The sequence below is a fragment of the Ananas comosus genome, unplaced genomic scaffold, assembly GCF_001540865.1.
Source record: "Ananas comosus cultivar F153 unplaced genomic scaffold, ASM154086v1, whole genome shotgun sequence".
Lineage (NCBI taxonomy): Eukaryota > Viridiplantae > Streptophyta > Magnoliopsida > Poales > Bromeliaceae > Ananas > Ananas comosus.
The window spans coordinates 7,834-19,301 of NW_017893415.1; the positions used below are offsets into that span (position 1 = coordinate 7,834).

General features: G+C 45.7%; 1 long non-coding RNA gene across 1 annotated transcript; it reads right to left on the minus strand.

Moving 5' to 3' along the window:
- Positions 1–2,870: 2,870 nt before the first annotated feature.
- LOC109705998 lies at positions 2,871–3,353 on the minus strand. The gene is made up of 3 exons (XR_002214997.1): positions 3,193–3,353; positions 3,028–3,096; positions 2,871–2,910 (listed from the first exon to the last, which is right to left on the minus strand). It is a non-coding gene; the product is annotated as an uncharacterized LOC109705998 (long non-coding RNA).
- Between the last annotated feature and the right edge of the window lie 8,115 nt (positions 3,354–11,468).

Genomic DNA, 11,468 nt, shown 5'->3' on the forward strand with positions numbered 1-11,468 from the left:
GCAGGAGCATCGCGAGAGCTTGGAGAAAGGGAAGGGAAAGAGGCCCGCGGCTGAGGGTGCGAGCCAGACGCACTCACGGAGGCCGCCGAGACACCCCAGGAGCCGGAGCCAGTCACGAGGACGTGGCCAGTCTACTCAGCGAGGAGGACCCGATCGTCGTCAGGCTCCCCGCTGCATGATTTATGGCGGTCCTCATTATCCGCGGCAGTGTTCACGCAGCCGGGGCAGGTGCATCTTGTGTGGCCAGAAGGGCCACTTCCAGTCGGACTGCCCGAGGAGTCCATTGCCAGCGCCATCTTCGACATCTGCACCAGCTTCGCCAGGTCCCAGCCAGGGGACATCTTCTGCGCATCACCAGGCCGGTCGGCCACCTGTCCAGCGGCAGACGGAGGGGTCACGACAGGCCCCGAGCGGGCGTATGTACGCAGCCCAGACTGAGGAGGCGACGCCAGCCGAGAATGTGGTCGCAGGTATCATTTTACTTCATGGTATTCGAGTTAGAGCTTTATTTGATACCGGTGCATTGCATTCATTCATAGACCGGCTGTTTGCCGAGTTGCATGGCATCCCACTTGTATCCTTGTTACATCCTGGACGAGTTGTTGTACCCGATCACTCTTTAGACATTCGGGAGTTTTGCCCCAGTTGCCCTGTTAGGATTGGAGATTGGATTATGCCCGTGGACTTACTAGCTTTGCACAAACTCGGGGAGTTTGATGTTGTGTTGGGCATGGATTGGCTGACCAAGTACTTTGCCACCATCGATTGTAAGAATCGAACGGTGACATTTAGAGAGCCGGGGCAGGCGGAGGTTGTGTACCGAGGATGCCAGAGTTCGCTGTTTGCGATGACGATTAGCTCTTCTCGAGCTCGGCAGTTGATTAGTAGAGGCTGCGTTGCCTACTTGGCTACTGTTGTGTTGCGGGGTGTGGACGATGCCCCTAGGCTTGAGGATATCCCCGTAGTGCGGGAGTTTGGAGATGTGTTTCCAGCGGAGCTTCCAGGCATGCCTCCTGATAGGGAGATTGAGTTTGTGGTAGATCTCGTCCCCGGGACTACCCCAATCTCAAAGGTACCCTATAGGATGGCAGCAGCAGAGTTGAAGGAACTGAAGGCACAGTTGCAGGATCTTCTAGATAAGGGTTTTGTGCGACCGAGTGTGTCACCTTGGGGGGCACCGGTTTTGTTTGTGAAGAAGAAGGATGGATCACTTCGCTTGTGTGTGGACTATCGTGAACTCAATAAAGTCACGATTAAGAACAAGTATCCATTGCCGAGGATTGATGATCTATTTGATCAACTCCAGGGATCTTGTGTATATTCCAAGATTGACTTGCAGTCGGGATATCACCAGTTGAGGATCAGACCTGAGGATGTGTCACCCGATACCAGCGGAAGCATATCCGGCACGTGCACAGACCCGCCATACACCTGCAGTATATAAGGCGTCTACAAGTAACAAGTCGATAGGAAGTAAAACAAAGAAAGTCCTATCCTGATATCAGAGCAATGTACAGGTCGATATATATCAACAAAAGAACAAAAAGTGTACAAACCCAAAATCTCGACAGAAGAGAAGTGTCACAACTGTAGTTCACGGTCCAAGTGGTACATATACATCACGAGTATACAAAAATAGGATAGATACAATGGTGGTTTCTCTATACAAAGGGACATCACCCTCGGCCGTAGTCCGAGTAGCAAGGTGATCGACTAGCACGCTCCTAGTAGTCCCTAGTTAGGCGCGACTCCCTTGCCATGATCCCTAGCCTCTCCTGTAACAGGCTCTGTAAAAACAACCACCAAAAGGGCGTGAGAACTATTAACAATAGTTCCCAGTGGGTAAGCCGCCAGCCTCGGCGAATTACACCACTAGGCTCATGATGTACTAAATGAAAATAAAAGCAGTAATTTGCATGATATATACATATGCAATGCTACCAGTAACAAGCATGTATTCAACATGTAAACATGATTGCTGCAGTAATGAATCAACTGAATAGTAGAAGTATCGAAACTACTATAAACATGAACATAAACATAATCATAGGAGTGTAAGTACTACTGTACATTACAACTGGTACTCATTCATTACTATCATTATCGTTTTCACTTTCATTTTCATTTACCAGGATCTACTCAAGGTAGTCCAGCTTGCGCCGCGCCTAAGCCCCATGGTAGTATACACTCCCCACGGCAATCCACTTCGACACCCAATCCCGCACGGGCGAGCAACTGTCGCGTAGGCCAACTCCGGAGTGCCGGCTGGTAGGGAGCTACCCTCACAAGCGTGTGCGAATGAGCACGATGGCAAGCAAGCAAAGTCCATTGATCCACATGTCACAATTTTCATAATTTCATTGCAAAGTTCTTACCCTCGATCCTCTGATCGGAATTTCAATACACAATAGTAACAAGAGCTAGTAATCACTAGATTGTAAACATGTAAGGGTAAAGCTAAATCACATAGCATTATAATCTTTTCACTAGTATGGCACTATCAACATAGTCCAGAGCATGTCATAGTTCTCTACTTTAAAGTGCATCATCCTACACTTGTTCAAAAGACATTCAACTGAATTGAATATAAATGTAAATACTTTCATGTATATATGTTCTCTATATCATAGAAACATAATAAACTGAATTCTTAGTTGTTCTACTGAACAAAACAAAAATACTTGAATGCATGAGTACTTTTATGCATAAACGCTCATTCACATATGATAAACGTCATGATGACGAGTTCCGGGCCCTTTAACAATCACATAGGCACACAATAAAACCATTTCTATAATACATATAGAACATAGAGGAGTTTCACTTGCTCTGGTTAGGTCCGACCCACCTAGTACTAGGCTCCAAAACAATCCAAGGAGTTCCAAGGATCAGCTCCACTAGGTCGCAATCCTGCTGAACACGAAGCATACATATCGTATCAAAATTACGATCGAAAAGGCCAATTTCGGCGCAATTACACTTCGTACATTGGAATAGCTTAAATCCCTGTTTGGCTTAGTTCAATACCTCACGTTAAGCTTCCAGAAGGTCCTCCAAGACCAGACGAAGGCGGTCCAAGGGTCAAACACCCTCTCGCTGCGAACAATTTTGAGACGACATCAATATAGTCGATTATAAGCTATAATAGTCGAAATCTTGCGAATTCAGTTTCTAACTAAAATCCCTGCTTACCTCAGGTTCGAATACCTCCCAAACCAGCTTCAAAGAGTACAAGTTCAGCTCAACGAGGCTCAAAGACCTGCTGCGAAGAAACAATCCCAATTTGCATCAATTCGCACAACTTAGTGCATTAAGTTCCGATTTTAGCTTCATAAATGGCTAAATATTCCAATTAAGCTTCAAAGTAGCTTATCTCAGGTCTAAGAAGGTTAATTCACAGCTAATTAACTCATCAATAATAGCTGAATTCTCAGTTTAGAACAGCCAAGAGCAAAAATCTGAAATCGCTACTCAAATCGACGAATAGAACGTCGATAACGGAAAAATCAAGTCGTTTACCTTCTCAAGCTTCCAACCAGCACCTCACTGGTCCAGGGCTGCGAAAATCCCTCCAAAACGCTCTCTTGCACGTGCACAAAGGTGCTGCGACGCTCGCAACCAGCGAAGAACGCGCGCGGCGACGAAAACGAGCGAAATCGGCGAATTCGATGTAGAGAGAGAAAAACCCTAGAGAGAGAGAGAGAGATGAAGAAGAAGGGTGCTCTGAGCCTCAGCAACCTCCACTGAGCTCCAGAAGTCGTGCTGGCTTCATATGGATGAGATCAAGATATGAAAAGACCAAAATACCCAAGCTGCCACGTTTCTGCATTGTGTACCGGTACACCATAATGGCTGTACCGGTACACCAAGCAGAAAAGGCTGATTTCGCCCAATCAATGCACTTTCTTACTTTTAGCATTCCAATCATCCTCTACTTATCCAAAAACTTGTTCTAACCTTTTAGAACATGTAGGAGTGATCCACACACCATTCCACATACTCGAACTCCGTAATTTGCGAAATTCCAGTGTATTACATTCACCCCTCCTAAAAAGAAGTTTCGTCCCCAAAACTTGTAATCATGTACTTCACGATTTCACGATTCCGTCGAGAAAAGGTAGGGATAATGCTCTAACATTGCACTCTCCAGTTCCCAAGTGGCTTCTCGCTCCTCGTGATTACTCCAAAGGATTTTCACGTAGGGTATCTCGCGATTTCGAAGCCGTTTTACTTCCCGTGCTAGGATTCTCACTGGATGTTCCTCAAAGCTCAAATCCTCTTGTAAATCCACTGGAGTACTCTCCAATATGTGAGTTGGATCAAAAACATATTTCCGAAGCGTAGATATGTGAAACACATTGTGTACTCCTGAGAGACTCGGCGGCAAAGCAAGCCGATATGCTACGGGGCCTATCCGCTCCAACACCTCGTAGGGTCCAAGGAATCGGGGACTTAACTTCCCTCGAATACCGAATCTCTTAACTCCTTTCGTTGGGGAAACCTTTAGAAATACATGATCACCAACTTGAAATTCCAGTTCTCGCCGACGTTTATCCGCATAGCTCTTTTGTCGACTTTGGGCTGTCAGTAGACGTTCTCGTGCCAGTCGAACTTTAGCTTCAGCCTCTTGCAGTACATCTGGACCCAAAACCAATCTCTCACCCACTTCACTCCAGTGAAGTGGTGATCTGCACTTTCTACCATAAATGGCTTCAAACGGTGCCATCTGAATACTTGCGTGATAGCTGTTATTATAGGCAAATTCCGCCATCGGTAAGAACTGTGGCCAACTGCCCTGGTAATCAATCACACAGGCCCTCAACATATCCTCAAGGGTCTGGATGGTACGCTCAGACTGCCGATCACTCTGGGGGTGGAAAGCAGTACTAAAATCCAATCGGGTACCCAAGGCCTCCTGTAAACTTCTCCAGAAATGTGAAACAAATCGGGTATCTCGGTCAGAAACAATAGAGACTGGTACTCCATGTAATCGCACAATTTCATCAAGGTACACTTGTGCGAGTTTCTCTCCTGACCAAGTCGTGTGGATTGGAATAAAGTGGGCAGATTTAGTCAATCGATCAACAATTACCCAAATTGCATCGTGACCTGCTTGTGAGCGAGGTAATCCAACGATGAAATCCATAGTGATCCTCTCCCACTTCCACACTGGTATGGGTAAGCTCTGAAGTTTCCCCGCAGGAAGTCGATGTTCAGCTTTAACTTGCTGACACGTTAAGCACTTAGCCACATAGTCCGCAACTTCCTTTTTCATTCCAGGCCACCAGTAAGTTAACTTTAAATCTTTATACATTTTTGTACTCCCAGGGTGTACAGTATACGGTGCCCGATGTGCTTCTGCAAGAATTTCTTCTTTAATACCAGAATCTGCCGGTACACAGAGCCTATCACCGAACTTTCAATCAATCCCTGATCATCAACGTCGAAAATCACTATCATCCATCAACAGTGATTTTATCTCGAATCTTCTGCAAGAATTCATCTTGAATTTGCTTTTCTTTAATTCGATCGATCAGGGTAGGCTGCACCACCAACGACATGAGTCTCCAAGGTGTGTCAGGAGCTACAACTTCCAAATTCAATTGCTCCATTTCCTTTACCAACAATGGTTGCATTGTTATCGACATCGCCAAATTTTCCGTCGATTTTCGACTTAGAGCATCTGCTACAACATTAGCTTTTCCAGGATGATAGAGGATGGTCAAATCATAATCCTTGAGCAACTCTAACCATCTACGTTGTCGCAAGTTTAATTCTTTCTGAGTAAACAGATACTTTAAGCTCTTATGATCTGTGTAAACCTCGCAACGCTCACCGTAGAGGTAGTGGCGCCAAAGCTTTAAAGCAAATACTACAGCTGCTAACTCAAGATCATGTGTAGGGTAGTTCTTTTCATAATCTTTCAATTGGCGAGAAGCATAAGTAATTACTCTGCCATTCTGCATTAGAACACACCCTAGTCCATTCAGCGACGCATCGCTGTAAATCACATAATCCACTCCGGTAACAGGTAGCGCCAAGATCGGGGCGGTAGTCAATCGTTCCTTTAGCTCCTGAAAGCTTCTTTCACAGGCTTCATTCCACAGAAACTTAGCTCCTTTATGTGTAAGTCGAGTGAGAGGAGTAGACATCTTTGCAAATCCCTCTACAAATCTTCGGTAGTATCCCGCCAATCCAAGGAAACTCCGAATCTCTGTGACACTAGTCGGCCTAGGCCAATCTTTAATCGCTTCAATCTTCTTGGGATCCACAGCTATCCCAGTTTTTGAAATCACATGGCCCAGAAATGCCACTTCTTGAAGCCAAAATTCGCATTTCTTGAGCTTTGCAAACAGTTTCTTTTCTCGAAGTACTTGCAACACTATTCTCAAATGATTTTCATGCTCCGCATCACTTCGAGAATAGATCAAGATGTCATCAATAAACACGACCACAAACCTGTCCAAAAAGGGCTTAAAGACACAGTTCATTAAATCCATAAACGCTGCTGGGGCATTAGTCAGTCCAAATGGCATAACTGTAAATTCATAATGCCCATACCGTGTTCTAAAAGCGGTCTTAGAGACATCTTCAGGCTTGATCTTAAGCTGATGATAACCAGATTGCAAATCAATCTTGGAGTATACTTTCGATCCTTGCAGCTGATCGAATAAGTCATCAATTCTAGGCAATGGATATTTGTTTTTGATTGTGACCTTGTTGATTTCTCGATAATCCACGCACAATCGCAGAGATCCATCCTTCTTCTTAACAAACAACACCGGTGCTCCCCAGGGCGAAACACTTGGTCGAATAAATCCTTTATCTAAGAGATCTTGTAATTGTGCCTTCAGCTCTTTCAACTCAGCGGGTGCCATTCTATAGGGTGCTTTAGAAATAGGAGTTGTCCCAGGGACAAGATCAATCACAAACTCCACTTCCCTATCAGGTGGCATGCCCGGCAACTCAGCTGGAAACACATCCTTGAACTCTCGCACAACCGGAATATCATCAATCTTGACGGCTTCTCCGTCACTTACAGAGATACTAGCCAAGTAGGCTATACATCCTCTCCGAATCAACTGTCGTGCCCGCGACGAGCTAATGGTCATTGCGAACAATGAACTCTGACATCCCTTATAAACAAACTCTTGCTGACCCGGTTCTCTAAAGGTCACCGTTCTGTTCGTGCAATCTATAGTAGCATAATACTGTGTCAACCAATCCATACCCAATACTACATCAAACTCACCAAGTTTGTGTAGTGCTAATAAATCCACTGGCATAATCCAGTCGCCTACCCTAACTGGGCAGCGAGGGCAAAACTCACGAACATCTAGGGTATGGTCAGGTATAATCACTCGTCCCAGATATAAAGTAGGTGCTAAAGAAATGCTATGCAACTCGGCGAACTGCCGATCAATAAAAGAATGCGAAGCACCAGTATCAAATAATGCACGAACACGAATATCATAAAGCATAATAATACCTGCTACGACCTCCTGTGCTGCTGCGGCGCCCTCAGTCTGGGCGGCATACATCCGCCCACTCGAACCCTGCTGTGAACTCTCCGACTGCCGCTGTCCTGGTGGTCGCCTAGACTGATAAGGCGCTATCGGGGTCCCCTGGCTCGGAGCTGAAGATGCAGGTGCAGTCGCTGACGAGGGTGCAGGCAAAGAACCTCTCGGGCACTCTGAACGAAAATGGCCCTCCTGGCCGCAAAGAAAGCACCTGCCCCCACGCTGTGGACACTGTGGCGGTACGTGAGGCCCACCACAGATAACACAACGCGGCGGTCGTCGACGCTCGGGTGCTCCACGGGGTGCTGAAGAACCTCGATCCCTTGACTGTCCTGACTGTCCCCTCGGATACTTTGGCGGTCTCCTGAAGGCCTGCTGACCACTGCTCTCAACTGTAGGTCTCTTCCCTTTGCTTCGATCCACAACATCTCTTTCCTTCATTATCTCTGCCCCTTTCTCGACGATCAAGGCCCGGTTCACTACATCCCGGTAAGTGGAGAGGTTTGACGCCTGGACCAATCTGAAGATCGCAGGTCACAAACCCACCTCAAAAATACGAGCCTTGTCCTCATCATCTCGAACTACAAAAGGAACACAGTGCAGTAATCGGGAAAACTCTCGCTCGTACTCTGCCACTGTCCTGTCCCCCTGTCTCAGGTTTCTCAAATCCCTTTCCATCTGCCTCTTTACACTCTGTGGAAAATATGTAATATACCGAAAGTTCGGAAAATAAAAGTCGAACATTAGTCAAATTGACCAAAGTGCGAGGATGGAACACTTCGGAAAGTCCAAAGGTGTTAAAATGATTAAAAGTGAGTTGTGGAAGGTTTTCGAGAGCTAAAGAATTGAATTCTGCGAAACTGCAGATTTTCAGCTCTCGGGGACCGGTCCCTGAAGGGAGAGACCGGTCCCCGAACGCGTATGAAATGAGACAGCCGAAAAATCGGCTAAGTCCTCGAAGGATAGCTCTCGGGAATCGGTCTCTGCCTGAGAGACCGGTCCCCCAGAGACCGGTCCCATAGGGAGAGACCGGTTGCACTGCGCGCAGCAGCTCTGGCTGCGCTGGGACAACGTTCGGGAACCGGTCCCTGCTCGGGGAGACCGGTCTCTGCCTGCGCGATCAGCCCAGTCCAGGCTGTGTGAAAGAGTAAAAGTTGAGGGGTTTAGCTGCAATTTTGCAACCCAATAGCTATGTATTGAGGGTTAATGAGATTTTCTCTCATTTCCTCACCCTCTCACACTCTCTTCTCTCCCTCTCTCTCTAGAAGGCAAAGGAGAAGAAGAAGAAGGAAAGAAAGGAAGGAAAAGAAGGAGAAAAAGGTGAAGGAGAAGATCAAGGATCAAGGAGGCTTCATCTTCTTCTTCTCTAGTGCAAGAAAAAGGAGCTTACAGGGTAGGCTCTTAACCCTAATGTAGTAAAACCCTAGAATGAGTTTTGAATGACCTAGAAATGGGTTTTAATGGAATGATTAAAGAGTTTTGAAGCTTTCTTTTGCTTCTAAAGAGATCAAAACCTAGATTTGCTATAGAGGTGAGCTTGGACCACCTCTAATGGTGAAATCCAAACTAGGGTTTTGGAAAGGCTAAGAATGGTTCTAATGGGTTATTTAGAGTATAATGAAGCTACTTTTGCTTCCCAATGAGATCAAACCCTAGGTTTGACATGAGTATTGGAGCTAGGGCACCAAATTGGGGCTTTTGCTCATGAGGGTTTCTAAGTGCAATTGACCCTTTAAAAACCTAATTGGGGGTGTTTCCGACGCATTGGTGCGCTCGGAATAGCATTACGAAAAGTCAAAGTAAAGTTATGAGCAAAATGGCCTAATAAGGGTTCGTTTTGCCGCAGGTAAAGAACGAGACGTCTAAAAATCCCGAGAAAATCGTCGGAGCACCTAAATAGACCTGCAAGGTGGGTGGTGCTTTCCAAACTCATTGAAATTCTCTCTATGCCTAATGTGTCATTCTTTGAGCATATGTTATATATATTGTTGCATGCATTTAGGGTAAAATAATGATGAGATATGATGATTGCATGATTGTGAGCACAACTTGTATAATGAGATGGTTGAGAATCTAATAATGTCAAAACCCTAGATGTATGCATGAGAGAAAATGTGAGCACCCAAGGTGAGCAAAAGAACAGAGTGGCAATGACATAGATCGAGTGGCATTTGAAAACATAAAGTAAAGTGACACTAGAGTTAGTGTGAGCCAAAGAACCAAAGTGATGTAAAGAATGATGAAAATGACAATGTGTAAAGTTAAAGTAAAGTGGGGCAATAAGAACGAGAAATGTAAAGAATATAATTGCTAGAGTTAGCAAAAGTAAAAGAAAAGTAAAGAATAACGATTGCATGAGTTGGCAACATAAAGTGATGTAAAGAACACTAGAGCTAGTGTAAAGTCAAGATTGAACTTATAATCCTTTGAGTTAAGGATATGATCATACTTGCTGTTGAGTTCCGTGCTCGAGGGCGGTCGCTCCCCCTCGGGCGATGCGCTCCGGAGTTATGCATCCGGGTTGGAGTAGACCCGAAAGGACGGTCCTAGCTGGTGAGTACCTGCGATGATGGACTTAACGTGAGGCAAGTTAATGTGGCGAAACCCCCCGGGTTAGCCTTAATGATTAAAGAGCAAAGAACAAAGATTAAAGTTAAAGAATGAAAGAACTTGCATAATCTGCATATGTTTAATGTTGAGTATACTTCCTGCTTTTGTTCAGGCATATTAGTATCATGTTATAGATTGGTTACCATATTTCAGCTTATCCTTTCTATTATGCCTGAGTTAGTCCTAGTGGGAAAGTCGGTGATGTTGAGGCCGAACCCACTGGGAACTTTGTTGTAGTTCTCACCCCACTATTTCTACAGAGCCGGGACCGAGCGAGCCGGCGAGCGACCGAGGTAAAGGTATCGCGCCTTAGACAGAGGCCACCAATGTTGGGTTTCATTTTGTTAGTAGACACCTTTTCATCATCTTTTGTATGTGATGATTAGTAGTGTAAAGAAAAGAATGTAAAGCTTATTTTGAGGAAAATGTGATGTAAGAAAGAAATGATGAAGTTATGTAATGGACTGCAAAGAATTCGAAAATTATTAGATGAATGCAATGTATATGATCCAAAATGAATCATGTTACTTGTGAATGTTTAGTTTCCTTTTTCTTTCACTTATGGCTATTGCTTACCCTCGTGTAAGCCGTTTGTGTATGTTTCCGCTAGTGCATTTCTGGTTTGAATTTGTACATGTGATGAGCCTTGGGCGGATAGGGGAAACTCTGTCCGTTCGGCGTCTGTTTGACGTGCTCGGGTCGGGCCAAATTGGCATCGGTCCCGGGGCGTGACAGATAAGTTGGTATCAGAGCCAATAGTAAAAGAATAGGAATGGACCTAGTGACCCTTAGGATTGGAAGACCTTAAGGATCTAGGAAACGTGAATGACGTGGAATCAAAGTTAGCGAAAGCATGTGATTGGGTTAAGTAGGGACGTCTCTAATGTGATTAGAGGCTAAGTTTAATTTTCGTTTATCCTCTACTTCTAGTGTTGTGTCGGGCGGCCGACGACATGACGCTTGAGGCAAGGATGAATGTGTATGTTGCTTTCGCCTAATTGGGTATGGTTAAGTAAAGTTGGTCAAGTGACTAATGCGAGTTGCTTCTTTTCAGGAAGCAATGGCACCTCGACGTCGATCGCAGACAAGGTCGATGCCGGAGGAAGCGAATGCGATGCCCGAGCAATCCGGAGCGAGTGGCGACGGAGAGCTTAGGGAGCAAATGGCCGCGCTTATCGGAGTAGTGCGGCAACAAGCGGAGTCTGTTCAACGCCAAGGGGAACAGATTCATCGGCTCCAGGAGACCTTAAAGCGCCAGCAGGCGGCGGCGGCCCAGGCGGGTGTCGAGCATGTCGCGCCCCCTGTGGTAGTGTCGAGTGTTGTTGAGGGAGCGGCGGC